Here is a 19,615-nt window from a genome sequence, read left to right as displayed (position 1 = left end):
ATTTAAAACGGCATAAAAAATAAAATAATTAATAGCCTTTATGTTAATGCCTGTATGCCTTAAGTTATTATGTATGAGTTTTAAAAGGGGTTCATGTGATAAAGTTTTTGTCAATTCATTCCGAAATTTGGGCTGTTCGTTTTCCAAATTAGCGAAATTTGGTTCAAATGGTACCTTGACTACACAAGAATGAAGAATACTTACGATTTCATCGTTTAGGGATGACAGGAAGAAGACAAAGTAACGCTCGGACAAAAGATTAGTAATTTTAGGTAACACCAAACTCCAATTTAAATGTATTTATCCATATCCGGAGTTGTAAATTTTGGGCCCCCTGCAGCAAAATTTGTGTGGCCTCTCCCCAGGGGCCATCAGTGTATATTTGCAACGTTAAAAGCTCTTAGTGCTAGTTTTTAAAAAAAAATTGTATCAGTTTGTTGAACTGGTGGGCCCCTTAAGGACGTACCCCTTCCCCCTCTTCCTCGTTCTCTCTGCAGGGTCTGCGGGTATGTAGATCTGGGCTTGTATTTATCAAAAGATTGGGGATATTTCGATAATTGGGAATCTGGCGATCTTTCTTCATTGGCGTCAATTTTTGGCTTCATCGCCTGCGCGAGAGGTATTTTTCTTTGCAAAACCAAACAAAGAGATCGGAAACATATATTCACATAGAGCTACCATAAATCAGCAGGGTTACCAAAATAAAATTATTTACGCTAAAAATGAGACGACCGCACCAGATTCCCAATTATCGAAATATCCCCAAAAGAACAAAGCCAAAATCTCTCCTATCATACACACAAATTTTCAAAACACTCATACATATGAGAGTCTTGAAACTTGGTGTGAAATCGAATCGGCTAAATAAAAAACTTTTACATCTCTGTTGAATAGAATGTTGAACTCCTTTCACCTACTGTAATATTTTCTGGCTTTCCTTTTTTTTTCGGTTGATCATGCTACGTCCAATAATTAGTGGAAATATTTTTTCGCGGTTTCATTTCAATAGCGACCGCCAGCATTCCATGACTTCCTTCGAGGAATTATGGTGAGAATTATTTCGTGAACAGGCTGTAAGATCAAACAATTTTCAGAGAACTGACAAAAGAAAATTTGCCCCTTATATTAAGGGGCAAAACAGTTCTATCAGGTCCCACCGAGATTTGAACTCGGATCGCTGGATTCAAAGTCCAGAGTGCTAACCATTACACCATGGGACCGTATGCGCGAGGAAGATTTTTTAATATAAAACTATAAGTCCGAGATTAGTATTAGGAATGTAATTTTTAAGTATATAAGAGCAACAACGATAGCAAATACATTCACAAAAAACACAACAAAACACATTTCATGCAAAGAGCAACACTTTTTCTCTCCCTCTTTGAAATATTATGTTTCGTTGAAAATATTTTTAACAAGGCAAAATTTCTCATATTTTGTTGTGCTGCCATCTATCGGTCATGTATCGCACAATAGCCAATTGTTTTACAGCGAACACATGTTTTTAATTTTAGTAGGGGAATGTGGGGCAAAGTAAAATAGTAAGAACTTTTACTTTTCTCAAGATTGATGAATTGTGAAATTTGTTTTGAAAATTACGGTACATAAAGAAAGATCAATGCATTTTATTACAAAACTTGAATCAAAACATTATTTTTAATTTTTGGCAGTAAATTTGTACCTTCAAAGAGAAGTGCAAAATTTCTTTTTTTCCGTAGAGCGAAAAGAAAAGTAAAATATTTTTCCAATGAAATAGTTTCTGTTTGATGATAAAAAATGCTTTTAATCTAATGAATGAGTAAACAAAAGAATGAATGAAGAAATGAATAGACAATGAAGCAATAAAAAATAAAGGAATAAAAGAATTAATCAATATATGAGAAAAAATAGATGAGTGAATGAAATTGTAAATGAATAAAAAAATAAGTGAATGAATGATTAAATAATAACAAGATTTTTATCTCTATTTATAAAAACAAAAATAAGTTTTGACTTACCACAAAAAAAAAAAAAAACGATTATTACAACCACCATTTCACTTTGCCTCGTTATTTCACTTTGCCCCACATTTCTCTATTGTACAGAGCTACGTAGCAAACATTAACTAGAAAGCACGATTACAAAAAAATATTTCTCACTATCGTCACTTAAATTTTATAAATAATACAAAATATACTGTAGATTATTCTAAGATTTAAGAAAATTATTTTAATTGATGTTTTTTTAAATATTTTTATGAGTATTTTCTTTACATTTTTGTACTCTTTTTAATTTTTGCAATAATCTAATTTAATAACACGAATTTTCATTTTGTAGTCAATTTAACGGATTACAGTGAATGTTCTCTCTCTATACCAGAGGTGGCCATCCTTTTGGGAAGAGAGTCACTTTCTAAAAGAAAACTTATGCGCGCAACTCGAAAAATTTTTCATCATACTTAAAGATATAAAAAAGGAGAGAAAAAATAATTATAGGTTAATTATGTTATTTTTACTCGATTTCTATATTAACAGTGAGAACAGCTAAATCTCATAACTAAATGTTATTCTTATCATCATCAAAAGACAAGTTTCAGTCCTTGGTGCAAAGAGATTCTTGAATGTATAGTACAATGTATTAAATAATTTGCAAACAATTTCTAATACTGTCCATTTTGCTTAGATTACCTTCAATTAAATTTTTTAGGTACTTAAAAATAAAGTTCTTACATTTTAACTGAAAATATTTAGTTTACTCAAATTAAGAAATTCTTCAACTCTTTCGAAATCATCATTTCACAAATATGCTTAATTACGCATTGTCTGCAATGTCACAGTTTTCATTCAAAGCTAATGTTTAGTACTTACAACGTTGTAGTTCAGAAAGCTCGCGGGCCAATATCTTTGCCAATGTGATCTATGCAGCGTATGACCATATTGATAAAGCTATAGTAACAACCAGATTTTTGACGTCATTATATTTATAATTAAGTATAAATGAAACACAAGTTAGATTTTACTAGGGTTTTTCTTCAAATATGAGTAGTGTTTTAGAGTTTGAGAAAGTTCCTGCACTGTTATAACCAGAGGTTCCAGACGAGTGAATATATTCCCCGTAAGGTGAAAGCATGGTGCCCAAGGGTGCCATACTAGGCAGGAAGTGGAGCAGGGTTGCGAAAACAGCAGACATTCGTAGACAGGGGTGCCAAAACAGCACGCAAAATGACGTGCTGGCGCATGCTCTTCCGGCATACATTCACCATTCAACCACTTCAATATGGCGGACGAATGATATATTGCATCTATGGACATATCGTGGCTTCTATGTCTTTCACATTGAATGAAGTACACTATTGGATTAAATCTCAACTTTTCTAGGATAATTCTTTAAAATAACAAGTAAGTACAGCTTTTGATCACTTTGTAGCTTTTAGGGCTTTCAAAAATAGTTAAAAGTATGTTTAATGCTTTTCAGTTACCGTTAGTCCGTTACGATACCGTAGTACCGTTAGTTGTTGATTTTCAGTTTACCGTTACTGTCGTGAAATTTCCATCATTCAAAACGCTACTAAATATATATATCATTATTTTCTTGAGTACTCAATAAGCAACATTTAATCACCAAAATAATAACCGGAATAAGATTATCCATAATCAACAAGTGAGAACCTAAATAAAAATGATTCTTGTGCTTCGTAGATTACTACACAACAGCGAGCGCAAAAAATAAAAAAGAAATCTCTCTCCGTCTAGCTTTTTCTTTTGCTTTTTCGTTCAAGTGTTTGAATCATTTCCTGCTAAGCGGTTAATATTTCGATAGCGTTAGGAATTTCTTTAAAATTTTAAACTGTCGAAAAATTTTATGCGCATTTTATTTTATTGTTATTTTGATTGAAATTTTGAAAGTTTGAGAAACGAATTTGTTTTTCCGTAACTTTACTGTCCCAGAATATTTTTGGCTCTTTATGTAAATAATTCATAAGTACCTCTACACTTTACTTTCGGTGCGGTTATTTCTCACAAATGATCATTAACTTAACTATGATTATTCAAATAATTACTCGTCTTTAACTTTAAATATGTTTGTGACAACTCTTTGATACCAAATAAAGTCTGTAGATATTTATTGTTTTATTCATTTTTAATATTACTTTGTAAAAAAAAAAAAAAAAAAAAAACTCATCAGTACGCAGAATTTTTTTCACAAGTTTTTTACCGTCCCGAGAGTTATTATAATTATTATTATTTATTTTATTTATTTTTAAGAAAATGATAAAAATTTCACAGGTCCGCAATGTTTTTCATTCGCTTTTACCGACCCGTGGGCCAAAAGAGGTTGAGAAACACTGATGTAGAGAACGATCAGATGAATTAAAGCAATGAACACTTCTTAACTACACAGTCCAGTCACATTAATGTGACTGGACCACCACCACGTACTTTCCACGTCAGAGTTAAATAACCAATCACAGAAGGCAGGTGGCAGCACAGTGCAGTTGAGAGTATATAAAGGGTATGTGAGGGCTTCGGAAAACATTTCAATCGTTGGCGTAATGCAGAAACGAAGCGATTTATCCGACGTCCAAAAGGGCATGATCATTGGCTTTCGGGCCAAGGGTGGAAGCATTTCCGAAACGGCTGAGTTTGTGAACTGTTCGCGTGCCGCCGTGGTAAAAGTGTACCGTGCATAGCAAAATGGGACTGTCCAAAATCAGCGACGTGGCAAATGTGGTGCACCACGGGCCATAGATGACAGAGGCGAACGACGGTTGCGGACATGCGTTCGGGCAGATAGACGGGCTACCGTTGAGCAACTGATCACCAAAATGAACCAAGGGGCTATCAAAAGTGTCTCCCAAACTACTATTCAGCGAACATTGCTGCGTCTGGGCCTCCGAAGCAGACGCCTGGTTCGTGCACCTATGCTGACTGTTGTTCATTGACGACGAAGGCTAGAATTTGCACGCCAGGACAGCAGCTGGACGTCCACTGAGTGGCGACAGGTAGCGTTTTCAGATGAATCGCGTTTTATGCTCCATCGGACATATGGACGTTGGCGTATAAGGCGTGAAACCTCTGAAAGGAACCACCCTGCAACCATTGCCGGAACGGTCCAAGCTGGAGGCGGGAGCATTATGGTATGGGGAATGTTTTCCTGGCATTATCTGGGTTCACTGATCATTGTGGAAGGCACGATGGATCAATACAAGTACGCATCTGTCCTTGCGGACCATGTCCACCCCTACATGCGCATTGTTTTTCCTCAGGATGATGGCATCTTCCAGCAGGACAATGCGAGGTGCCATACAGCTGCCAGTGTACGTGCGTGGTTCGAAGAGCACCAGGATGAGTTTACCGTCCCCCCCCTGGCCAGCAAACTCACCTGACTTAAACCCAATCGAGCATCTGTGGGATCATCTCGATCGAATGGTTCGCGCCATGAATTCTCAACCGCGTAATCCAGCGCAGCTGGCCACTCCATTAGAGTCGGCATGGCTCAACATCCCAGACAACACCTTCAGGGACCTAAGTGACTCTCTTCCTGCACGTCTCGCAGCAGTCCGCTCTGCGAAAGGTGGTTATTCTGGCTTTGGACAGATGGTCACATTCATGTGACTGGACTGTGTATGTTGAAAACTCTGAAATATGATCAAATGCTGTAATTACAAGTTTTAATCATTTCCAGTACTGAATTCATGCAATGTGAAACGTGTGCAAAACGTAGACTATCATGAATCAAAACAAAACTATTAAAAAAAAATACACAACTGTATTCAAAAACGCACACAATACGGGGGAGGGGATCTACAGTAAGGGTGCCATTTCTCTCTCCGAAGGTTCATTCCTTTCACCCCGGCTGCCTATTTTGTAAAAGGTGCCTGTTTTTCACCCTAGTTAGAAGTGCAATTTCGGCTCCGTATTAGGCGCCGCTGGTGAACAAGCGTTTCACCCCTGAAAGGTGCCGAATGCAACCTGTAGTTTTAACAGTGTATAAAATGACACAATTTTCTGAATTTTCTTGATAAGTCGTCACGTGCCACTCTTATACTCCGCCTCGTGATCTGGTCACCCCGGCTCTATACGTTCGAGAGTATGTGCGCCTGCGCAAATTCTTATCGAAACCTACTTTTACACACATATATCACACATTTTTAATGCATACAAAAAATGAGATCGATAAAAAATCGACATTGAAGTTCGAATAAAGTTTGAACTTGGAATCGTAATAATAATGTTAATTATATAGTTTAAGGCTTGATTTGCATTGGGTCTCTTAGGAGTTCAACTCCTTAACGTTTTTTGCATATTTATTGGAATTTTTACATATTTAGACGGAATTCCTGTTACTTACGAATCAACACGAAGCCCATTTGCAATAATTATGCCTATGGCAACTGTTTCAGTGTTTGTTATTGCGAAAGAGATGTTCCTCGTAAATCCAAAAAAAAAAGGGCATGAGAAATTTCTTAAATAAATGTTCTAATAAGTTTTTTTTAATCATTTAATTTATAGAAATTCGGAATTTTTGCATAAGTCACTTTTATATGTATATTATATATATATATATATATATATATATATATATATATATATATATATATATATATATATATATATATATATATATATATATATTCACACAAGCAGTCAAAATACAAATGAAAAAAAGCGAGAACATCAAAATGGAAAATTAAAAAGGTGAACCCAGGACCAACACTTTATCAAGGGGGGGATTGTTCCTAAAGTTCACAAGGCCCTTTCTGTCTAGCAAGAGGGAAGGTCCCATTAGCTTGCTAACCTCCCCGAGAGCCTTAGAAGAGAAAGGAATCAGAGAACATACCTTAAGATAAAAGAGCACAAGAAAGTTCCGGAGTGCATCCAAACGGAATGAGCACATTCTATTCTATTCTATTCAAGAGTCACAACTGACTTCAACTGTATTTATGTCGAGGACTGCATACTAAGTGCCTTGCCTCCATTATTTTATATACCGATAGATGGCAGCACCATCACCGGATCGAACAGTTAATGAGAATTTAGAACTAGTCCAAGAGCTAAAATGAGCACATTGAAATTAAAATTGACCTGCACGTGCCAGGCAAAGATGCAGTTAGGACACGTCAGTAGCGGGACATGGAATTGAAAACCGTGGAGTTGAAAAAACCTGGAGTAGAAATTGGATCGGAAGTTACATCAGAAGTATTCAGGATAGCTCCTGGCAGACCTTCATAGCTTAGGTGACCTTACTGCAATAATACAATTGCGCTATACTTCACTCTGCTAGGCAATTCCCTACTTTTCTAATGTAGCTTAAATAAAAAGATTGAGGGACTTTATTATAGTCTAAAGTGCTTTTCATTGAATTAAGATTTTTAGAAACAAAATCATTTCTGTTGCATATAGTTTTAATTCTGTTAATTTCATTAATCAAGATATTACGAAAAACTTTAATAGAAATATTTGAATCCTATGAAATCAAACGATTAACATGGAATTGAAAGGACATTCGTTTATCAAAAAGATCAATATGCACAGAATTATCGGAAAGAGAAATGTTAAGATCCAGGAAATCAGATTGATTGATATTATTATTGGTGTGGATAAGTTCTAATTCGGGAGGATAAATACTTTTGGAATCATTAAAAGAGTTGTGAGAAAATAATGAAGTCATCGACGTATCTGAAAGCCCTAAAAATGGATAAGGTGAAGTTTTTTTCAAAGTGGTGTAAGTACAGGTTGGCTAATACTGAAGAGAACTTAGATCCCGGAGGAATACCGTTGACTTGCAAAAAGCAATGTTCACCATTGTAAATGTAGTTGTTAAACAAACAGTAATTAATTAAATCGGACCATCCATTTTCATTAATGTCCAGCGTGTTGCTTAAGTCATAAAAGAGTCATTCCATTTCAAATCAGGCAGGCAGGTATGAAAAGTGTCATATGACCATCACCGATTTTTTTGAAAAAAATACAGTAGTTACAGCTAAGGGACATATGAAGTATCCCAAAAGGATTTTGCAAGAAAAATTTTTTTTCTTCAGTTACAGCCTATTAAAATTCTGCACAAAATCCGCAATTTTGGAAAAAACCGGCAAAACACTCCATTTGAAATTTACACTACTTCAAAAGTATTTAACCTATTTAAATAATTCTTTTCTCTAAAAATAAAGAAGGATCCATATATCCTCTAGACATCGTTTTTGAAAGTTTAGTTAGGTTTTTTGATAAAGAAAAAAATTCATTTTTGCCGCGAAAAAACTGCATTTTTACCGATTTTATAATTTTTTTTCTCCATGAAAAAAAAGTTTTTTTACTAAACGGAGATGGCAGTCTAAAGCCCTTATATGATAGTTTCATAACATATTTTATTATAATTCTTGGATGCATACAACCTCGGAAATAAAATTTGACATTTTGAAAATTTTCAAAAATTAGCGATTTTTGAAGTGATTTTACTCAAAAAACCCATTTTTTAAAAATCTAAAAATTGGCTCATTTGAACCCCATATAATGCTTAACGAGTGGATAGACACCGCATCCCATATTTTTTCCCATAAAATGTTTTATGATTTTTTGAAAGTGATCTTATCGCCCATGGCATGCATGTAAAATAAAAATTTCTAATAATTTCAGTCACTGAAAATCTGATTATATTAATGCCTAATAGCTACTATAATGGTGCACTTTATCAGCAGCAAATAAAATTTTACTGACTTTTAATAATATAGCAGAATCAAACCGTTTCTGATGACCCAGTCAATTCGTCTTTTTGTGCTTCGTTATATGAATGTATTGTTCTTCTGATCAGCGCCTAATTGTTATGGGAGCTGAGCTCCCATACTTTCTTATTTGTTTCACTCAAAATTTTGTATTTTTGACCGAGTTCAGGCCACTTAAGCATTAAAATAAGTTTTGAAGACTATAGGGATCCTGTACTTCTTTTGTTAAAAATTGGACCCCGGGTTATAATAGCTACCTTTGGTGATCTGTTTGGTTACCTCAACTTACAACCATGTTCAATTGATTACTTCTCTCATAAAACAGGTGGGCTTTTTAAATTCTTAAACTACAAGTGAGTTTTGCGGTTTGAATTTAGTATACATATTCTTACGTATAAAAGTAATCATACGAGGTAGGATCTAAAAAATAAGGGACAACATTCGCCAATGACAACCAAAGCACGAAATTAAAATTAATCGTTTTAAATGCATTGTATTGTTTTTCCCTTTGATGGTTTCCCCTGTCGCGTAATTGAATTGAAGAGAAAGAGTATTGAAAGAGAAAAAATATGATTCGTTGCTGAATATGAAAGTAACGGTGAATGCATAGCTTTGGAGACAAAATAAACTAATATTTATTAAAAAAAAAAAAGAAAGATTTTAACTGTTACTGATAAAGTACATCATTATCGTAGCTATTAGACATTAATATAATCACTAAAGGCTCTTCTATCTAAAGACTATAGACAGAGTCTTACAAAAAGACGAATTGACTGGGTCATCAAAAGCGGTTTGTTACTGATATATTATTAAAAGTCAGTAAGATTTTAGTTGTTCCTGATAAAGTGCACCGTTATTGTAGCTATTAGGCATTAATATAGTCAGAATTTCACTTACTGAAATTATTAGACATTTTTATTTTACATGCATGCAATGGGCGATAAGATCACTTTCAAAAAATCATAAAACATTTTATGGGAAAAAATACGGGATGCGGTGTCTATCCCCTTGTTAAGCATTATATGGGGTTCAAATGAGCCAATTTTTAGATTTTTAAAAAATGGTATTTTTGAGTAAAATGACTTCAAAAATCGCTAATTTTTGAAAATTTTCAAAATTTCAAATTTTATTTCCGAGGTTGTATGCATCCAAGGATTAAAATAAAATATGTTATGAAACTATCATATAAGGGCTTCAGACTGCCATCTCCGTTTAGTAAAAAAAACTTTTTTTCCATGGAGAAAAAAATCATAAAATCGGTAAAAATGCAGTTTTTTTTGTCGCAAAAATGATTTTTTTTCTTTATCAAAAAACCTAACTAAACTTTCAAAAACGATGTCTAGAGGATATATGAGTCCTTATTTTTTTTTAGAAAAAAGAATAATCAAGTAGGTTAAATACTTTTGAAATAGTGTCCCTTTCAAATGGAGTGTTTTGCCGTTTTTTTCCAAAATGGCGGATTTTGTTCAGAATTTTAATAGGCTGTAACTGAAGGAAAAAATTTTTTCTTGCAAAATCCTTTTGGGATATTTCATATGTCCCTTAGTTGTAACTACTGTAATTTTTTCAAAAAAATCGGGGATGGTCATGTGACAGACCCTGCCTGATCTGAAATGGAATGGCTCAAAAGTATGACATAAGAACTTCTTTTAAACTAGAAATAGAAATACTTGTAAAGAGGTCTTTGAAATCAAAGGAATAGATACATTCGATTGTATTATATTTCAGAAATTCAAGAACAGGTTTATTATTCATAATGATCCAAGTGTGGCCGTCATCCAGAATTTTATAAAAAATTGAGTTTAACAAGTTAGCAAAAATTTTTCCTGGGGAATTCATATAAGAGTTGGAACCACATGTTATATAGCGGAATTTTAAAGGATTTTTATGAAATTTGGGATATATGGTGATATACGGAAAAATAATTTTAGAGTGTTTAATATTAACTTTTTTGTTGAGGGCAATAACCTTTTTTGCAATGGTGTTATACGAAGCGTTAACTTTTTTGTATGTGGAGGAGTTCTTAAGTTCTTCATCTAATAATTGGAGATAGAATTTTTTACAAATAATTGAAAAATTGTTGGCTGCGTATATCACCATATATCCCAAATTTCATAAAAATCCTTTAAAATTCCGTTATATAACATGTGGTTCCAACTCTTATATGAATTCCCCAGGAAAAATTTTTGTTAACTTGTTAAACTCAATTTTTTATAAAATTCTGGATGACGGCCACACTTGGATCATTAAGAATAATAAACCTGTTCTTGAATTTCTGAAATATAATACAATCGAATGTATCTATTTTTTTGATTTCAAAGACCTCTTTACAAGTATTTCTATTTCTAGTTTAAAAGAAGTTCTTATGTCATACTTTTATGACTTTAGCAACACGCTGGACATTAATGAAAATGGATGGTCCGATTTAATTAATTACTGTTTGTTTAACAACTACATTTACAATGGTGAACATTGCTTTTTGCAAGTCAACGGTATTCCTCAGGGATCTAAGTTCTCTTCAGTATTAGTCAACCTGTACTTACACCACTTTGAAAAAAACTTCACCTTATCCACTCCTAGGGCTTTCAGATACGTCGATGACTTCATTATTTTCAATTATCACAACTTTTTTAATGATTCCAAAAGTATTTATCCTCCCGAATTAGAACTTATCCACACCAATAATAATATCAATCAATCTGATTTCCTGGATCTTAACATTTCTCTTTCGGATAATTCTGTGCATATTGATCTTTTTGATAAACGAATGTCCTTTCAATTCCATGTTAATCGTTTCATTTCATGGGATTCAAATATTTCTATTAAAGTTTTTCGTAATACCTTGATTAATGAAATTAACAGAATTAAAACTATATGCAACAGAAATGATTTTGTTTCTAAAAATCTTAATTTAATGAAAAGCACTTTAGACTATAATAAAGTCCCTCAATCTTTTTATTTAAGCTACATTAGAAAAGTAGGGAATTTTTCATTTTCATCGCTTTTTTCATTTGCTTTTTTTCATTTGTATTTTGACTGTTTGTGTGAATATGTTTGTACCGTTTTTGTTTCTAGCAGCTTTGCGCTTGCATTACGGTACACTTTTGTATTTATTCTTTCAGTTTTTTTAATGTCGTTGATTTTTCAATTTCTTTGAATTTCTATTTTAAATTTGTCTTAAATTGTATCTCTTGTTATATATATATATATATATATATATATATATTAGGGTGGTCCTTATTTTTGAAGTTGCAGATATTTTACGCGACGCCCCCTCAATTTGTTCCATTGTACAAATAAATGATCCTTGCAAAATTTAAAGTCAATCCATGAAACACGTGCCCCTAGGGCTCCCTTTTTTGAATTTCGAAGAAAAAATTATGGATTTCCTCATTTTTATGTAAAAATATTCTAACGTTTTATATTTAAAGTAAATTTGAACCTCAATAGGTGCTGCTACTTCCAGACCGATCATTCTCTCACTTTCATTCTGTAAAATGTAACATGTTACAGAGAATAAAATGTGCACCAATGGCCTTGGGTCAAGCGTACCGCTCTTCTGCGCTAGTTCCAACCAAGCGGCAGGGGAACGTTTCTTCCCATCAAGATGGACACAAGGGATTCTATAGGCCATTAATGAATGATCTTTGACAACAACAAATTGCCTCCTCCAGGCTTTGATGGTGTTGATTTACAAAATTCCCTGTGTATGTAATAGGTGTTGCAAATCGAGTCGCAAGGTTTCAATGCTATAAATATAAGTAATTGCAATTATATTTTAATCCGCTGTTTTTTAGTTATAAACATACCTAAATGCTTATGCAATTTTTAATTTTTAAAATATAAATTTCGAAAAATCCTCCTAACTAATTCGATTACTCCTAACATAAAAATTTACTGTGTTTTCCATAGCTAAAATAAAAATTATATTACATTACATTTGGATATATATTACATTTGGATTGCAATCATCATGCACTTGAAATCGTACTGCAGAGTGTGTCCTAAAAGAAGTTCTTGCCTTTCTTAGTTCTAGATCAGATATTCAATTATTTAAGCGCTTCAAAATTTTGCGGAAAGATCTCCATCATTCAGAATTTATAACATTTCAATCAAGTACACATACCACTTAAAGTCTAAAAGACGAAGTTGATGGCATATTATTGTTTGTAAAAAGCGGAATTGAGAAAGATTACAGAGAATTCTCTTAACTTGTAATAATATTTCCTGGTGAATTTCCTCCTGCAGGGATATATTTTCGGCAACTTGGAGCTTATCCCTGAGCCACATGGATGGCAAAAGGAATTTTTGTTTGAAAATTTGTATATTTAGGAAACAATTTAAATTGAACTTACATGAAAAGAAAGCCTTTCAATGCTGTTTTACAATTAAATGCTGTATGAAGATATGGTTTTTCACAGCAACCCAATCGAGGTCCCTTTGAATAATATAATATGTCTGAAAAACTAGCAGCGTACAAAATGACGACAAACATACAGCAGAAGCAGTGATTGGAAAATTCATAAATCACTTATGGTATTTAGGGGATAAACTAGTAGCTTTGTCCGGATTGGATGAAGGAATTAACTTTGAAGCTAGGAAAAGACTAGTCCAAAAAATGCTTGTGATAAGGAAGACTTGCCTGATGACTGTTTAAGATAACAGTAGATGATTTGGAATACTTTCTTACTAAAGATCTTCCTCTTCATAGAATCAATTACGAGTCAATAAAACTGTTTGATAAGTTACAAATACTAAAAGATTTTTTCCTATTTGATCCTGATTCACGGCAAAGTGAAGGAAGTTATTTAAAGGGAACAGAGATCGTTAAAATACTTAAAATTGTGAATGTTACAACTGAAAGAAGAGCACAATATCAATAGAAGAATTTCACAACAAATTTACCAAATATGAGTCACAAAGCAATTTATTTTACAGACTGTCCAAGACTATCGGAAAAAATACACACTTTCGAGATACATTGAGAAAAGCGTACGATTAAGGAAAGTTTCTAAAGCATTATTTCATTCTTATTCAACGTAAAATCTTTAGATGATATAAAGTAACTTAAAAAATTAATTTTAGTGCTACCTCAGTGTAAAAATATTTTGTAAACCTAGGAGAAACGATGTACTGGGTCTGAAACAAAAACTCGGAAGATTTGTGGGAAAATTATCAGAAGTGTTGAAGTTCAACGGCCTAGGGGCACGTGTTATTATTGACCGATCGAGTTCAAATTTTGCACACGTTACTTTTTGTTATAGTGTCACAAAACTAGGGGGCGTCACTTGTTGAATTCCGAAAAATTTTTTATATATATATATATATATATATATATATATATATATATATATATATATATATATGGTGCTTTAAGTCCTTTCGAGAATTTTCGTGGGTTTAAATAACTTTGATAAAATTAAAACGCTGATAGCATGTTAGTGAGAAGGTTGGGAATATTATTAGTTAGGGTATAACGAGCTGATTGCCTTTTTTTAAATATTCAGAAAATAATAAATAAAATTCAAAAATAGAAGAAAAAGAAAGAATGAAAGAATAGCTGAAAAAAAAGAAAATTATTGTTTTTCAATTCATTATATTTTTATTCTGAAAAATTGTTTTCGACTTTAGAAAGGGTAAAAAAAATGTCCCTCCTTCTCCTTTTTCTTTTTTTTTTTTAAATTTTTAATTCTGTTTTGATTTTTATGCAACAGGTGATCTGATGATATACCTTCTTTCCTTCATTTCATTCAATTTCTTTCATTCATTTGGTCAATTTTTTTCATTTGTGATAAAATTATATAATTACGACTGTAGCTGACTAATTATTACTCCTATTTATTAACATTTTTAGTTAAGATGAAGTCTTTTTCACTTCCAGAGCATTAGACAAGTTTGGACTAAGGAAGCATTATGATTGAAAAAGGCAATTACCATAAATGTTTTGAATTAATAATTCAAAGAAAAAAAAAACGTTTCGATTTAATGTAACATTGCTTTTTAAAAAGCTTTTTAATTATGGTTTCTTGATTATTTAGTTTTCAAAAGAAAAGAAACCCAGGGTCAAATTTGAATCATTGCATCTTGAAAAGGTTACAAACAAAATTATTTCTATTAAGCTTCAAAAAACCGTCGAAGAAGAAAAAGGATAGAAACTTTTAAACATTTCAGCATGGAATTTTAAAAGAACGTTTCAAAATGAATTTTTGATTTTTAACAAAAATTTGTTCATAGATTTAAAACATGAAGGTTATTTTAATGCGACAAAGGTGGCTTAATATGAGTTTTATTAAATTTTGAATTGTGGAAAAAATTGTAAAAAATTAAATTGTTTGTTAAATATGTTTACTTGTTTCCTGTCGATTTTATCGAAACAAGAGTGAGAGGAAGTCAGAGTTGAGCTATTTACTTTTGTAAAATAAAGAAAAATAAGACATAACCATGTCTCATTGCACAAAATTTGCAGGCTACTGCAGAGACGTGAAAAGGGGTTCCTGAAACCCCGACACACGCGTCAGCAGTAATCTGCAAATTTTTTGCGATAAAATGCTGTTATCTAACTTTACTTTTCAAGGAAAAATGTACTTAAACATTTCTTATTTTCTTTTGCTTCAGTTACATTATTTTCTCATAATTTTTAAATTACCTCTTTTAGAAGCTTCAGAATTTGGTGAAATTGTACTATCACTTTTTTTTTCTCTTAAAGCAGCAAATGCCCAAGAAGATTTCTTTTGGAATTTAAACTTTTAACTTCTTCTTAACTTAAACCTTAATCATATGCTTTGCGAAACAAAATAAAACCAATCAGAATGCAAAATCATCACAACAAAATAAAATCTTGTCTATTCCAACAAGAAGAGAAAAGTGCAAGGTATGATCCAAAAGTAATGAGCATCACGTTATACTGACGCATGCACACCCTGCAGCTCGCTCCGCATGACAGCGATAGTGGTGGGGGTTGTTAGCTTCACAGCGCAAAGCAGATCAGTTGCCTCCCAGCTTTCGGTGCGGTACCATCGGCTTTAACAGTAACCCCTATATGGAGGTGCATGACACGACGATATAGAAAGTTCGCCAGAGCGATCCAAAAGCCAAGCGATCAAATTTTGCTTCCGGTTTCCTTCCCAAACGTTCGCAATGTTTCAAAAGACGTTTGAAACTGAGTCCGATTCCGAGTCACAACTGACTACAACTGTATTTATGTCGAGGACTGCATACTAAGTGCCTTGCCTCCATTATTTTTTATACCGATAGATGGCGGCACCATCACCGGATCGAACAGTTAATGAGAATTTAGAACTAGACCAGGAGCTAATAGCTACCTGGTGCTAGCACCCCCAGAGGTATCGTTTCACTTGGAGGGCATTGAGACCACGAGCATATTTAACGTCGCTCAGTCCCCTTTAATGACGACGGTGGATCTTCGACCATCGAGGTTCGAACTCAGGACCCTCCGGCCCCGAATCCGACACTCTACCGATCGGGCTACCACGGCCCCTGAAACTGAGTTTATGTCCAATTCGCAAGTAGAAAAGTGGCATGTGGCCTCTCATAAGGCCGGGAAATAGTGACTGACGAATTCCAGTCTGGAAGCCCGTCGTCGGTCCGTACTGACGTGAATGCGCAACGAGTGTGTGAATTTTTGAACACGGACTGGTGTTTGAATCTCTATCAAGTAGCAAAAGCCCTGGACTTATCGGAGACAACGGTACGCATTGTTACGGAAAAGTTGCAAATGTGGAAATCTTGAGCAAAAGTTCTGGCTGAAGAAGGTCCGAGTCAACGTTCCCGTGCTGCCCAAGCCTTCCTAAAGTCAGAGGGCTTGTCGCCTCCGGACTTCTTGTTGTTTCCACTATTAAAACCAGCTCTGAAAAGAAAACGTTTCGACTTCATCTAGGACATCCAAGCACATGTCAAAGCAGCCCTTGTAGATACCCGGGAACCAGGGGTGGTAAATAGGGAGTTGCACCCCTAAATATTTTGCGCATATAGATTTAAAAAAAAAAAAAAAAAAAAAAACGGGGAAAATTTACGTAACGCAGAAATTGATGATCATATGTAAAAAGAAATTTTAAAGAAAATCTCCAGCTGGTTCTCAGTAAAAGTTGATGAAGCTGGAAACTTTTCCAGACACGAACAAGTGTTTTTCGTTGTTTGGATAATAATTTAGAAATTCATGAATCATTTTCAGAGCTTTTCAGACCTTACAACGGATCTATTTAATTTTTTTTTTCCTTTTTAAGGGACAAAAACCCACATGATGACGCAAAGTAATAAGATTGAATTAATATTTTGCATATAATAATAGATTCATTCAGTTTCAAATGAAATTAACACAAGATTTGATGATAAATACTTATCTATCTGTTTTGTTAGTATTAAGTTCGATATTATAGGGATCGGTTATTGAGCAAGAGAGACAAATATTTCCCTTACAAGTACAATTTATTGTAAGAAGCAAAAAAGTATTTTCTTGCGCCAATCAACCATTCAATGATGAAAAACGATGACTAGCACAAATTTTAAAGTTGCGTGGGTTATTTTAAAGAGAAAAATTTAAAAGGAAGTATTACTTTGTTGCTTTAATTGTTTTTCAACCATTCCAATCAGCTCAGCTAGCTGTGAAAGATCATTCTCGTGTCTCAGGCGATTAGAGAATTTTCTTCGGTGCATAATGGGTCAAGAAAGACTTTCATCTTCAGCTATACTGTCAAAAGAGCATGACATAGGGTACTGAAGAGATACAGTAATAAGATTTCCTTCTAGGTTTCGAAAATCGCACGTTAAAATTTACGTAACGGTAGTATCAAGATATCTTGTGAAATAGCTCAACTGTGGTCATTAAAAGTTAAATAACTTTAATAACCTTACTTTAAAAAACAAAGTATGTTTATGATCCCTTGCTGTTAATTAATATGCATTTTATTCCATACTGAGATAATTCACATTTGAAAAACTCGACCTCCCCCAAATGAAATGTTGAAATGCCGCCCCTGCCCGGAATAGGACTTCAGGGAGGCCTTTGAACCCTGGAAAAGCCGCCTACAGAAGTGCATTGTTGCAGGATGTGAATATTTTTAAAATTAGTCAGTTGCACCGATAAACTCAATAAATATGTTTTTCTAAACGGAGGCTTTTGGATCCTACCATGTATATTAATTATTACAATGTGTCTTTTTTAACGTTTTTATTTAAACTAAAGTATGTGTTGTCACAGTTCTTATCTCCACCTCCTCCCCCTATCATAAACTGTCGTAAATTTCCCCTGTGCCCTCCTTTTTCGAAGCATGACTTTATCTATAGACAGCCCCTTAATACTGACAGGTCATCGCGATGTTGAAAACGAAAGAGAAAGTACATGCGTGTAGATATAGTACATAACAGTAATTCTCAACCGGTGGTCCGCCCACAAAAAAATTTCACAAAAAATTTTGTTCGTCCACGTTCAAAATTTCCTTTACTGAAAAAAGAAAACATCATAATATGATATTTTTTACGTGAGTGTTGTGATTAATTTTAGTAGTTACTTTGGATTTTAAAGCAATGTTTATCACTAATGCATAATTATAACAACTAATTCTTACTTTATTCCAAACATTTAAATATTTTTTGTAACAGTTCTTTAACACTAAAAAAAAGTATTATTTAAAAATTTAATTATTCATTCATTCTCATTAGTATTTAAAATATAAAAAAGAGAGAGAAAACTGTCAGCCTTCGACAAAAATATTTCTTAATTATTTGATGGTCCCCGGGTGGAAAGTTTCTTTTTTTGCGAAGGAGAAAAATGGGAAAAACCTCATCAGTTCGTTAAAAAAATCGCATATTTGTAATCATCCAAAAATGCAAGTTTTTTTTTTTTTTTTTGATAAGGTGGGAAAAGAGGAAAATAACATCGCCTGCTTGCAAAATTTTTCAAAAGCTTTTGCCTGTCCGTGAGTCAAAAAAGGTTGAAAAAAACTTGTATATCACACGCTTTTAACTCTTTGGTGCCCACATTCGTGTTACTACATTTCGGTCACCAGTACCAAGTTAACGAATTTTTTATCATTAATACAAGGGACGCGAAAGTTACTACTCCAAAGGTGGTCCATTTAATCGGCACCGGCACACAAAAAAACTTCGAAACGATTAATCAATTTCAGTAAAAAATGAGCACTCCATGCAGGTGTCAGTTCTATAAAATTAAAAACAAAGTACAATCATTACTCCTTTGACGCCTCCAGGAATACCACAAGGATTAATGTGATTATACTTTTCACACACTTATCAAAACGACCAAAAGCTAGCCACTCATTATCTGATATTGATAAAGCAAAAACACCACTTCCAAAGAAGTTGGACTTCTATGGAAATCAACCAGATAAAAAGAAAATACCATTAATCTTTTGACCACCATTGGAAGTAGAAATCTCCTACTGAATCTATCACGCGTTAGAATGTCTGTAATAAAACTGTAAGAACGTAAAGTAGAATATTAAGCGGAATAGACTAACATTAATGGAAATAAGTTTACATGAAGTATGTCAAATTGAAATATATTTATACTGATCGTACATATATTTGAGACGGATTGGAGAAGAAATAATTATGTTTCTGTTATTTGATGCATAGGCTGCATATCATTAAAGTTTAATCTTTTTTTTTTTTTAATGAATTTATGAGTAGTCTCTAATCGAGAAGAAAAGATTAGTGAACAAATATGTTACCTGGTATTTTTGAATTTAAAAACGAAAAGAATTATTTTTTGTTATGTGGTGAAAGAAAATCAGATCAAGGATTATTTTAACGTTTAATCATTCAATCATCTTTATAGCAGCAATTAAACCCCTAGAGTACATTAAATTCTCCTACAATACAGAGGATGGCCAAATAATTATACTAAAAAACACTTTTCTGTATTTTAATTGTGTTTTA

General features: G+C 33.4%; 1 non-coding gene across 1 annotated transcript; it reads right to left on the bottom strand.

Moving 5' to 3' along the window:
- Positions 1–1,148: 1,148 nt before the first annotated feature.
- On the bottom strand, positions 1,149–1,220 carry Trnaq-uug (transfer RNA glutamine (anticodon UUG)). The gene has a single exon. It is a non-coding gene; the product is annotated as a tRNA-Gln (tRNA).
- Positions 1,221–19,615: the final 18,395 nt, after the last annotated feature.

The sequence above is a fragment of the Uloborus diversus genome, chromosome 7 (genome assembly GCF_026930045.1).
Source record: "Uloborus diversus isolate 005 chromosome 7, Udiv.v.3.1, whole genome shotgun sequence".
Classification (NCBI taxonomy): Eukaryota; Metazoa; Arthropoda; class Arachnida; order Araneae; family Uloboridae; genus Uloborus; species Uloborus diversus.
The sequence above is the reverse complement of the archived record's forward strand: the minus strand, read 5'-3'. Positions and strand labels throughout refer to the sequence as shown.